This window comes from Eubalaena glacialis, chromosome 3, assembly GCF_028564815.1.
Source record: "Eubalaena glacialis isolate mEubGla1 chromosome 3, mEubGla1.1.hap2.+ XY, whole genome shotgun sequence".
NCBI lineage: Eukaryota > Metazoa > Chordata > Mammalia > Artiodactyla > Balaenidae > Eubalaena > Eubalaena glacialis.
Window position 1 is genome coordinate 38,679,467 of NC_083718.1, and position 13,336 is coordinate 38,692,802.

At 38.8% G+C, this 13,336-nt stretch overlaps 1 pseudogene; it reads right to left on the reverse strand.

Annotated features, from left to right (window-relative positions):
- Positions 1–1,793: 1,793 nt before the first annotated feature.
- LOC133086963 (centrosomal protein of 78 kDa-like) overlaps positions 1,794–13,336 on the reverse strand; it is a 52,308-nt pseudogene continuing 40,765 nt past the window's right edge.

Sequence of the window (13,336 nt, forward strand, 5' to 3'; positions counted from 1 at the left end):
AAAAATTCTGCTCAGATGGGGGAAGGAGACAGGTGTGCTTTCTGACAGCCCCACTGTTTTGCACTTCTACTGCTCACTGCTCACTGGCTTCTCTCTCGGTGCCTTCCTTAAACCCTTCTTCTCTTAACAAGGAAACAGGATAACAAAGTAATTAAGAGCCTGGGTTCTGCCTATCTGTGAAACAGAAACATAACCAAGGACATAGAGAATAGACTGGTGGTTGCCAAGGGGGAGGGGGTGGGAGAGGGTTGGATTGGGAGTTTAGGATTAGCAGATGTAAACTGGTGTATATACAGGATGGATAAACAAAAAGGTCCTACATGGGACTTCCCTGGTGGTGCAGTGGTTACGAATATGCCTGCCAATGCAGGGGACACGGGTTCAAGCCCTGGTCCGGGAAGATCCCACATGCCGCAGAGCAACTAAGCCCGTGTGCCACAACTACTGAGCCTGCGCTCTACAGCCTGTGAGTCACAATTACTGAAGCCCGTGTGCCACAACTACTGAAGTCCATGCACCTAGAGCCCATGGTCCACAACAAGAGAAGCCACCACAATGAGAAGCCCGCGCACCGCAAAGAAGAGTAGCCCCTGCTCACCGCAACTAGAGAAAGCCCGCATGTAGCAACAAAGACCCAATGCAGCCAAAAATAAAAAAATAAATAAATACATTTATTTTTAAAAAAGTGGATGTATTTTAAAAAACCCAAAAAGGTCCTACTGTATAGCACAGGGAACTATATTCAATATCCTGTGATAAACTGTAATGGAAAAGAATATGAAAAAGAATGTATATAAATGTATAACTGAGTCACTTTCCTGTACAGCAGTAATTAACACAACACTGTAATTCTACTATACGTCACTAGAAAATAAAATTTAAAAAAACTGCCATAAAAATCATCACATAAAGGGGACTTCCCTGGTGGTCCAGTGGTTAAGACTTCGCCTTCCAATGGAAGGGGTGAGGGTTCGATCCCTGGTCGGAGAGCTAAGATCCCACATGCCTTGCGGCCAAAAAACCAAAACATAAAACAGAAGCAATACTGTAACAAATTCGATAAAGACTTTAAAAATCGTCGACATCAAAAAAAAATCTTTTAAAAAAAATCACATAAATCAGAAACAAATGAAACATAATAAAGTCCATACATTAAAAAAAAGAGCATGGGTTCTGGTCACATCCCAGGTTACCACTTACTTATAGCTGTGTAATTCTGGGTAACTCACATAATGTCTCCTCAGACTCCTCATCTATAAAATGGGGATGGTAATAGTTCCCTACCTCATAGTGTTGCTGTAATCCATAAACACGGTTAAGTGCCTTGGTAAATGTTTGATGCTCTCTGGTTATTGTGAATTAAAATATGTCAATGGCTCCTGGCCATATGATTTATAATAGTTTGACATTTAACCAAATGGTAAAACTATTCCATTTATTATTCCCATCTCTTTTTACCCCTTACCCTGTTTTGTTGTTTATGTTTTCACCCACCACAGAGTGTTAGTTCCAGGAGAGCAAAGGCTTTATTTTGTTTACTGCTGAAAGCAATAGCACCCAGAAAAGTATGGTACATATGAAGCCCTCAGTAAACACTAGCTGAATGAATGGTGCAAAGTGTCACAAGGAAAAATACACCAAAATTTCAATTTAATAAAAAGTATAGATAAATCTTTCTCTAATGGCTTCCAGTCAAGTATTTTAAAACACCATATGCTATAATAAAAACATAAGTAATTTATTAAAATTTGAAGGCAAAAACATAATTTTAAAAGATTTTAAAATATTTAGACCTATGTTAGGCATGATGGAGTATGGATGCTTTCTGGAAATTCACAATCAGATCCAAGAGTATCACTTTCAGAATGTTCTAGTAGATTGAGTTTACTTTTAGTTGTCTTTGATGAAACAGTCACTATTCTACTCTCTTTCTTAACAGAAATGTGTTTTTTTGGAGACTCACTTCTAATTGGTTCATTAAGCAAAGAATTATTTTGCCCAATTCCTTTGCTTTTCTGCTTTACAGGTGAGTCAGAGCAGGAATGCAGGTCCTTCCCAGGTTGTTTCTTAGCAGAGTATTTTTTGATATATTATTCTTTGGTCATTTTCTCTGAAGAAGACCTGCTATTTCTAGATAATTCCTCTTCTCTTCTTTGACTTCCAGTTCCAGAAATGACGTCTGCTGAAGGAAAACATGTTCTAGCAATGAAATCTTCAAAAGACTCCTGCCGCTGCTCTGTGACTGGGACACCCAGGTTGTCTTTGGAAGTTTCTAAGGCCTCCTGAGTAGAGACTGGGACATGGAAGGAGTCAAGAGGCAAAGGAATCCCAGCATCACCTGTAATTTTCTGAAACTGGAGGGAAAGACAAGACAAAAATTCAGTGATGAACAAAGCCAACCATTAAAAAGTAGAGTTCAAAACTTCAATGTTACTCTGTGATCTTATTATTAACACAGTCAATTGATTATTCAGAAGATTTCAGAGCCAGTTTTTTTCTAATTATATCTTGCCAAGTGATTCTCAACTTAATCTAGCTATATCCAAGGCTATGTCCGCTACATTTTCAGATTTTGGTGATTGGGGAAATTATTACCCATTTCCTTTCCCTCACTAAAAATGAAACCCTACTCTGTAAGAAAATTAATTTCTTTTCTATCCTCCAGGCACATGTAAACAGTATATAGTTTGTGACCAGACTGTGTTCTCAAGCTGTCAGTTCCCAAGACCAGTCTGAGATTGGCTGAGGTGGGCGAAGGGGGCTCCAAGTAAGGCTAGAGGAAAAGCTGACAGGTTTCCCCTCCCATTCCCATGACCAGGTGAGTCACTATAACATCTTACGTATTAGCTATGTCAAGATTACTTATTTTAAAAATTCTATCAGTACGTGTACCTTCATTAGTGTTCCTTCATTGTAAGCTGACTGCATACAAATAGAAACCTAGATAAAATATGAATAGAATAGACATTTATTCAATTTAAAATTTGGAATATTTTCTGTAATGTTTTCTTTCTTCATTAAGGAGAGTTTGCTTTAACTCATAAATTTTCTAAAGAACTTCCAGTTTTCTTATGTACAACAATACAGTATCATGAAATGGGCCCACATTTACTAATCTCAGATTTGGAGAGGACTCCAGAGTCTTCTAGCTCCCGGGCATGTGAACTATTAGAGACTGACCATTATTATTTTCTCTCTGACTTGGTCATTTCCTTTTTACTAATCACTCTTAGAATCATTAAGTGCTCTCCTGTCCACTTACTTGGAGACTTTGCGTTTGTACTGGGGCACTCTGCTTTGATTCTGATTTTTCTTCTTCAAGTGCCTTCTTTTCTTCTTTAGGTGGACTGCTAACAGTAGAATTCATCTGGGGACGACCTAGTAAATGAAAATCTGACTGATCTATACCAGCCATTGTGGCCAGCTGCCCAAGCCTGGACCAGAGGAGGAAAGGAGAAAAGACAAAGGTTATTATAATCACATAAGAACAGTTTAGATTTCCCCAGACCTACAATCATGAAATACTTCTAAAATCTTAAAAGCCAACATCCTACTCCAGACTACAAGCCTCTCTCTCCCCCAAATTCTCAGCCCTTTCCAGATTCATCTTCTAGGAGACATCCCACTGTCTCACTAGCAGCTTCAACATGTACTACGCACCCCATCCACTGCCTGTCATACCTCCACTCCCACACTTCTTTATCACCTTTCCTCCAGTTTCCAAGAATGTGTTTGTTCCTTCCTTCCCAACACCAATTCATTCACTGACAAAACACCACTCCATCAACTATCAATCTCCACTTCCCTCTTTCAGCAAAATTGCTCCCGGTTGAGAACCACTGACCTATATCTTCCCTGCAGATTAATAATAATTTTTATGTCTAAGACAAAAATAACTTTAATTCAAACTTATCAAACAAGCAAAATAAATGAAAGATAGGAAAATTCTTATCCATTCCCGAATATTTTCAATGAAAACTGCCTTCAATTTAGTCCTTACAAAAAACTATACCTACTAATTACTCTGTCTACAGGTTACTCTTTTATAATGGGCTCCCCACTCTACCAAAGCAGGCTCCCCTATTTGCATTTCTTAAAAAATTTAATTCCTCATTTTAAAACGTCAACTATATTACCTACAATTACACTAAATTTGGCTAAATATGGCCACATAAGTGATGAAAATTGCTCCAGTTCCTCAGCAAACTACCATTATAGTCACAAAGAGAAGAACGCCATGAAGAGAAATGAACTAACCCAGCATCTTTAAGGAGATCCAAGAAAGCATGGAACTTCTGAAAAGAATTCTCAGTGCTGCCCAAAACACCTTCATCATCCAGGATCATGCTTGTCAATGAGTGAGCATGAAGGGCTTCAGACAAAGAGAAATTTATATTTTTTAACTGGGCATTTTCATGTTCCAGCTATAAAAGAAGACTGAAAATGTCTGACATGATTTTTTCTCATTGTCAACAAAAGCTGTCTTGTCTAGTTTCAAGGAACAAAACTAAAACACGCAAAATGTAATTAATCTGTAATTAACCTAACGTTCCACCAGTAAAGACATAGACCATATCACATAATAACCAAAACCCCCAGGCACCCAACAAAGTTTCCTATATAACACTTAGGTGGTATATAAATAAACCAAAGATATCGTTTTATTAATGATCTTTCACAAAAGATCACATTTCTAACTGGTTAAATTCATAATGGAGCCTCATTCCACATTAGAAAAATACCTGCTTTAAGTTTCCCTTAAATTAGAAAGTGAATTATAGAATCTGATTTGAGCAAAACATATTACAACTCTGCTGAATGTTAAGGATTAACTTTAGTGAGCAAAATATCTAATGCTTACGTTTAAAAGTCCTAAAACATATCCAACCCAATTTACTAAATGTACGACCACCAATATTTCCTTTGGCTTCTTCAGAATATTCACTCCCGTGCACTCTTCCCCTTCCGCTCACCACCTATGCACTTAAAACCCCCTATAAGCTCAACTCTAGTATTTCTCAGAAAGGCTGTTATGTTCGTGATGCCCCTTTTGCCTTATATAAGCAGGTGCTCAACATTTATTGAATGAGTGTCCGCCAATCCAGTGGATGCACTTTGAAAAATTCCTCCCTACGCTCAACCTATGATAAAGTATATTTATGTAGAACTTTTTAGATTATGCCCTGCTTTCATGCACATTACCTAATGAAATTCTTATAGTATATATTTTTATCTTTCATTGCATTCTTAGAAGTTTTCCAATATCTTAAATTTATTTAAATGATTCACTTTCCTAACTCATTGCCAGGAGAGTCTCATCATGTCTTTTATGCTACTGTATATACAGTATATGCACAAAAAGTGCTTTCTTGAATCAAAGAATCATGAACAGAAAATAAGCTAATGTAATAAGAAAGCACACACACACACACACACACACACACACACACACACAAAACGAGATTTTCACATTTTTAAAAACATGCTTTCTGGAATATAGATCATATGATCACTAAATAACAGTAAATGCAAAAGTCCATATGATACAACCAATTTGCAACATATTACAGTTTTAAAGTTTACAAACTGTGTATATGGCTTAAATCAAATAAAAATAAAACCAAAACACTCTCAAAAGTATAAGAAATTGTTTACTTCATTGACTCATTTATCAGCCTTCAGTCTTATTACTCTTTCCTCCTTTAACTGCTTTAGGCACTCCTCCAGTTTTTCCTAAACAAACAGAGTAAATGTTATAACTAATTCATAGTATAATATCCAAAAGCCTTTCCAGCTATAGGACTCATCAGGATTTAGGGGCAGAGCCAGAAGTGAACTCAGATTTTAGTCTGCTACTGATAATATCATACCATGCTAGTGAAATGAATTATCAAAATTAGAAAATCTATCAAATTAGCATAGTAAAGATTTATTTAAATTCCACTTTTTCCAACATAAATTTTTGGCAGCCCACCATAAAAGGCATATGCGTATAACATAGCAAGTCAGAAATAAATAGTTAAGACCAAGAAAGAAAAATTCTATTTTTATTTGTGGGTCTCTTTATAGTAGGAAGTCCTATTAATGAACATGCTTAACATACCTGAATTGCATAATTGCAGATTCAAAAGCTTTTTTAAAAAAGTAATCACTTTTTTTTTTATTGAAGTATAATTGCTTTACAATGGTGTGTTACTTTCTACTTTATAACAAAGTGAATCAGTTATACATATACATATGTTCCCATATCTCTTCCCTCTTGCATCTCCCTCCCTCCCACTCTCCCTATCCCACCCCTCTAGGTGGTCACAAAGCACCGAGCTGATCTCCCTGTGCTATTTGGCTGCTTCCCACTAGCTATCTATTTTACATTTGGTAGTGTATATATGTCCATGACACTCTCTCACCCTGTCACATCTCACCCCTCCCCCTCCCCATATCCTCAAGTCCATTCTCTAGTAGGTCTGTGTCTTTATTCCCGTCTTGCCACTAGGTTCTTCATGACCTTTTTTTTTTTTTTCCTTAGATTCCATATATATGTGTTAGCATACTGTATTTCTTTTTCTCTTTCTGACTTACTTCACTCTGTATGGCAGACTCTAACTCCATCCACCTCATTACAAATACCTCCATTTCATTTCTTTTTATGGCTGAGTAATATTCCATTGTATATATGTGCCACATCTTCTTTATCCATTCATCCGATGATGGACACCTAGGTTGCTTCCATGTCCTGGCTATTGTAAAAAGAGCTGCAATGAATATTTTGGTACATGACTCTTTCTGAATTATGGTTTTCTCAGGGTATATGCCCAGTAGTGGGATTGCTGGGTCGGATGGTAGTTCTATTTTTAGTTTTTTAAGGAACCTCCATACTGTTCTCCATAGTGGCTGTATCAATTTACATTCCCACCAACAGTGCAAGAGTGTTCCCTTTTCTCCACACCCTCTCCAGCATTTATTGTTTCTAGATTTTTTGATGATGGCCATTCTGACCGGTGTGAGATGATATCTCATTGTAGTTTTGATTTGCATTTCTCTAATGATTAATGATGTTGAGCATTCTTTCATGTGTCTGTTGGCAATCTGTATATCTTCTTTGGAGAAATGTCTATTTAGGTCTTCTGCCCATTTTTGGATTGGGTTGTTTGTTTTTTTGTTATTGAGCTGCATGAGCTGCTTGTAAATCTTGGAGATTAATCCTTTGTCAGTTGCTTCATTTGCAAATAATTTCTCCCATTCTGAGTGTTGTCTTTTGATCTTGTTTATGGTTTCCTTTGCTGTGCAAAAGCTTTTAAGTTTCATTAGGTCCCATTTGTTTGTGTTTTTATTTCCATTTCTCTAGGAGCTGGGTCAAAAAGGATCTTGCTGTGATTTATGTCATAGAGTGTTCTGCCTATGTTTTCCTCTAAGAGTTTGATAGTGTCTGGCCTTACACTTAGGTCTTTAATCCATTTTGAGTTTATTTTTGTGTATGGTGTCAGGGAGTGTTCTAATTTCATACTTTTACATGTACCTGTCCAATTTTCCCAGCATCACTTATTAGAAGAGGCTGTCTTTTCTCCACTGTATATGCTTGCCTCCTTTATCAAAGATAAGGTGACCATATGTGCGTGGGCTTATCTCTGGGCTTTCTATCCTGTTCCATTGATCTATATTTCTGTTTTTGTGCCAGTACCAAACTGTCTTGATTACTGTAGATTTTTAATATAGTCTGAAGTCAGGGAGCCTGATTCCTCCAGCTCCATTTTTCGTTCTCAAGATTGCTTTGGCTATTCGGGGTCTTTTGTGTTTCCATACAAATTGTGAAATTTTTTGTTCTAGTTCTGTGAAAAATGCCAGTGGTAGTTTGATAGGGATTGCATTGAATCTGTAGATTGCTTTGGGTAGTAGAGTCATTTTCACAATGTTGATTCTTCCAATCCAAGAACATAGTATATCTCTCCATCTATTTGTATCATCTTTAATTTCTTTCATCAGTGTCCTATAATTTTCTGCAGACAGGTCTTTTGTCTCCTTAGGTAGGTTTATTCCTAGGTATTTTATTCTTTTTGTTGCAATGGTAAACGGGAGTGTTTTCTTAATTTCACTTTCAGATTTTTGATCATTAGTATATAGGAATGCAAGAGATTTCTGTGCATTAATTTTGTATCCTGCTACTTTACCAGATTCATTGATTAGCTCTAGTAGTTTTCTGGTAGCATATTTAGGATTCTCTATGTATAGTATCATGTCATCTGCAAACAGTGACAGCTTTACTTCTTCTTTTCCGATTTGGATTCCTTTTATTTCTTTTTCTTCTCTGGTTGCTGTGGCTAACACTTCCAAAACTATGTTGAATAATAGTGGTGAGAGTGGGCAACCTTGTCTTGTTCCTGATCTTAGTGGAAATGGTTTCAGTTTTTCACCATTGAGGACAATGTTGGCTGTGGGTTTGTCATATATGGCCTTTATTATGTTGAGGAAAGTTCCCTCTATGCCTACTTTCTGCAGGGCTTTTATCATAAATGGGTGTTGAATTTTGTCGAGAGCTTTCTCTGCATCTATTGAGATGATCATATGGTTTTTCTCCTTCAATTTGTTAATATGATGTATCACGTTGATTGATTTGCGTATATTGAAGAATCCTTGCATTCCTGGAATAACCCCACTTGATCATGGTGTATAATCCTTTTAATGTGCTGTTGGATTCTGTTTGCTAGTATTTTGTTGAGGATTTTTGCATCTATGTTCATCAGTGATATTGGCCTGTAGTTTTCTTTCTTTGTGACATCTTTGTCTGGTTTTGGTATCAGGGTGATGGTGGCCTCGTAGAATGAGTTTGGGAGTGTTCCTCCCTCTGCAATGTTTTGGAAGAGTTTGAGAAGGATAGGTGTTAGCTCTTCTCTAAATGTTTGATAGAATTCGCCTGTGAAGCCATCTGGTCCTGGGCTTTTGTGTGTTGGAAGATTTTTAATCACAGTTTCAATTTCAGTGCTTGCGATTGGTCTGTTCATATTTTCTATTTCTTCCTGGTTCAGTCTCGGCAGGTTGTGCATTTCTAAGAATCTGTCCATTTCTTCCAGGTTGTCCATTTTATTGGCATAGAGCTGCTTGTAGTAATCTCTCATGATCGTTTGTATTTCTGCAGTGTCAGTGGTTACTTCTCCTTTTTCATTTCTAATTCTATTGATTTGAGTCTTCTCCTTTTTTCTCTTGATGAGTCTGGCTAATGGTTTATCAATTTTGTTTATCTCTCAAAGAACCAGCTTTTAGTTTTATTGATCTTTGCTATTGTCTCCTTCAATTCTTTTTCATTTATTTCTGATCTGATCTTTATGATTTCTTTCCTTCTGCTAGCTTTGGGGTTTTTTTGTTCTTCTTTCTCTAATTGCTTTAGGTGCAAGGTTAGGTTGTTTATTCGAGATGTTTCCTGTTTCTTGAGGTAGGCTTGTATTGCTATAAACTTCCCTCTTAGCACTGCTTTTGCTGCATCCCATAGGTTTTGGGTCGTCGTGTCTCCATTGTCATTTGTTTCTAGGTATTTTTTGATTTCCCCTTTGATTTCTTTAGTGATCACTTCGTTATTAAGTAGTGTATTGTGTAGCCTCCATGTGTTTGTATTTTTCATAGATCTTTTCCTGTAGTTGATATCTAGTCTCATAGCGTTGTGGTCCGAAAAGATACTTGATACGATTTCAATTTTTTAAAATTTACCAAGGCTTGATTTGTGACCCAAGATATATCTATCCTGGAGAATGTTCCATGAGCACTTGAGAAAAATGTGTATTCTGTTGTTTTGGGGTGGAATGTCCTATAAATATCAATTAAGTCCATCTTGTTTAATGTCTCATTTAAAGCTTGTGTTTCCTTATTTATTTTCATTTTGGATGATCTGTCCATTGGTGAAAGTGGGGTGTTAAAGTCCCCTACTATGATTGTGTTACTGTCGATTTCCCCTTTTATGCCTGTTAGTATTTGCCTTATGTATTGAAGTGCTCCTATGTTGGGTGCATAAATATTTACAATTGTTATATCTTCCACTTGGATCGATCCCTTGATCATTATATAGTGTCCTTCTTTGTCTCTTGTAATAGTCTTTATTTTAAAGTCTATTTTGTCTGATATGAGAATTGCTACTCCAGCTTTCTTTTGATTTCCATTTGCATGGAATATCTTTTTCCATCCCCTCACTTTCAGTCTGTATGTGTCTCTAGGTCTGAAGTGGGTCTCTTGTAGACAGCATATATATGGGTCTTGTTTTTGTATCCATTCAGCCAGTCTGTGTCTTTTGGTGGGAGCATTTAATCCATTTACATTTAAGGTAATTATCGATATGTATGTTCCTATTCCCATTTTCTTAAATGTTTTGGGTTTGTTATTGTAGGTGTTTTCCTTCTCTTGTGTTTCTTGCCTAGAGAAGTTCCTTTAGCATTTGTTGTAAAGCTGGTTTGGTGGTGCTGAACTCTCTCAGCTTTTGCTTGTCTGTAAAGGTCTTAATTTCTCCATCAAATCTGAATGAGATCCTTGCTGGGTAGAGTAATCTTGGTTGTAGGTTTTTCTCCTTCATCACTTTAAGTATATCCTGCCACTCCCTTCTGGCTTGCAGAGTTTTTGCTGAAAGATCAGCTGTTAACCTTATGGGGATTCCCTTGGGTGTTATTTGTTGTTTTTCCCTTGCTGCTTTTAATATGTTTTCTTTATATTTAATTTTTGATAGTTTGATTAATATGTGTCTTGGTGTGTTTCTCCTTGGATTTATCCTGTATGGGACTCTCTGTGCTTCCAGGACTTGATTAACTATTTCCTTTCCCATATTAGGGAAGTTTTCAACTATAATCTCTTCAAATATTTTCTCAGTCCCTTTCTTTTTCTCTTCTTCTTCTGGGACCCCTATAATTCGAATGTTGGTGCGTTTAATGTTGTCCCAGAGGTCTCTGAGACTGTCCTCAGTTCTTTTCATTCTTTTTTCTTTATTCTGCTCTGCAGTAGTTATTTCCACCATTTTATCTTCCAGGTCACTTATCCGTTCTTCTGCCTCAGTTATTCTGCTATTGATCCCATCTAGAGTATTTTTAATTTCATTTATTGTGCTTTTCATCGTTGCTTGGTTCCTCTTTAGTTCTTCTACGTCCTTGTTAAATGTTTCTTGCATTTTGTCTATTCTATTTCCAAGATTTTGGATCATCCTTACTATCATTATTCTGAATTCTTTTTCAGGTAGACTACCTATTTCCTCTTCATTTGTTAGGTCTGGTGTGTTTTGACCCTGCTCCTTCATCTGCTGTGTGTTTTTCTGTCTTCTCATTTTGCTTATCTTACTGTGTTTGGGGTCTCCTTTTCACAGGCTGCAGGTTCGTAGTTCCCGTTGTTTTTGGTATCTGTCCCCAGTGGCTAAGGTTGGTTCAGTGGGTTGTGTAGGTTTCCTGGTGGAGGGAACTAGTGCCTGTGTTCTGGTGGATGAGGCTGGATGTTGTCTTTCTGGTGGGCTCGTCCACGTCTGGTGGTGTGTTTTGGGGTGTCTGTGGCCTTATTATGATTTTAGGCAGTCTCTCTGTTAATGGATGGGGCTGTGTTCCTGTCTTGCTAGTTGTTTGGCATAGGGTGTCCAGCACTGTAGCTTGCTGGTCGTTGAGTGAAGCTGGGTCTTGATGTTGAGATGGAGATCTCTGAGAGATTTTCGCCGTTTGGTATTACGTGGAGCTGGGAGGTCTCTTGTGGACCAGTGTCCTGAAGTTGGCTCTCCCACCTCAGAGGCACGGCTCTGATGTCTGGCTGGAGCACCAAGAGCCTTTCATCCACACGGCTCAGAATAAAAGGGAGAAAAAAAAGAAAGAAAGAAAGAAAGAGGATAAAATAAAATAAAATAAAGCAATTATAATAAAAAATAAGAAAAAAATTATTAAGAATAAATTTATTAAGAAAAATTTTTTTTAATTTTTAAAAATAGATTTATTAATTTTTTATAATAAAAAATAAGAAAAGAATTAAGAAAAAAATTTATTAAGAAAAAAAATTTTTAATTTTTAAAAATAAAACATGAAAAAACTTATTAAAAAAATTTGTTTAATTTTTTAAAAATAGAAAATAAGGAAAAAATTATTAAGAAAACATTTATTAGGGACGAAAAAAAAATTTTAATTAAAAAAAAAAACAAAAAAAAAACGGCCGGACCTAACCCTAGGACTAACGGTGAGAGCAAAGCTATACAGACAAAACCTCACCCAGAAGCATACACATATACACTCACAAAAAAAGGAAAAGGGGAAAAATTAATATATCCTGCTCCCAAAGTCCACCTCCTAAATTTGGGATGATTCGTTGTCTATTCAGGTATTCAACAGATGCAGGCACAGCAAGTTGTTTGTGGAGCTTTAATCCGCTGCTTCTGAGGCTGCTGGGAGAGATTTCCCTTTCTCTTCTTTGTTCGTACAGCTCCCGGGGTTCAGCTTTGGATTTGGACCCGCCTCTGCATGTAGGTCGCCTGAGGGCGTCTGTGCCCCGCCCAGACAGGGTTAAAGGAGCAGCTGATTCGGGGGCTCTGGTTCAGTCAGGCCGGGGGGAGGGAGCGGTACGGAGGAGGCGGGGCGAGCCTGCGGTGGCAGAAGCCGGCGTGACGTTGCAGCAGCCTGAGGCGCGCCGTGTGCTCTCCCGTGGAAGTTGTCCCCGGATCACGGGAGCCTGGCCGTGGCGGGCTGCACTGGCTCCCGGGAGGGGCGGTGTGGAGAGTGACCTGTGCTCGCACACAGGCTTTTTGGTGGCGGCAGCAGCAGCCTTAGCGTCTCATGCCCATCTCTGGGGTCCGCGCTGATAACCGCGGCTTGCGCCCGCCTCTGGGGTCCGCGCTCATAGCCGCGGCTCGCGCCCGTCTCTGGAGTTCGTTTAAGCGGTGCTCTGAATCCCCTCTCCTTGCGCGCCGCGAAACAAAGAGGCAAGAAAAAGTCTCTTGCCTCTTCGGCAGCTGCAGACTTTTTCTCGGGCTCCCTCCCGGCTAGCTGTGGTGCGCTAGCCCCTTCAGGCTGTGTTCACGCCACCAACCCCAGTCCTCTCCCTGCGATCTGACCGAAGCCCGAGCCTCAGCTCCCAGCCCCCGCCCGCCCCGGCGGGTGAGCAGACAAGCCTCTCGGGCTGGTGAGTGCTGCTCGGCGCCGAGCCTCTGTGCGGGAATCTCTCCGTTTTTCTCTCTGCGCCCCTGTTGCTGTGGGATCCGCGCTGATAGCCGCGGCTCGCGCCGGTCTCTGGAGCTCGTTTAGGTGGCGCTCTGAATCCCCTCTCCTTGCGCGCCGCGAAACAAAGAGGCAAAAAAAAGTCTCTTGCCTCTTCGGCAGCTGCAGTCTTTTTCCCGGACTCCCTCCCG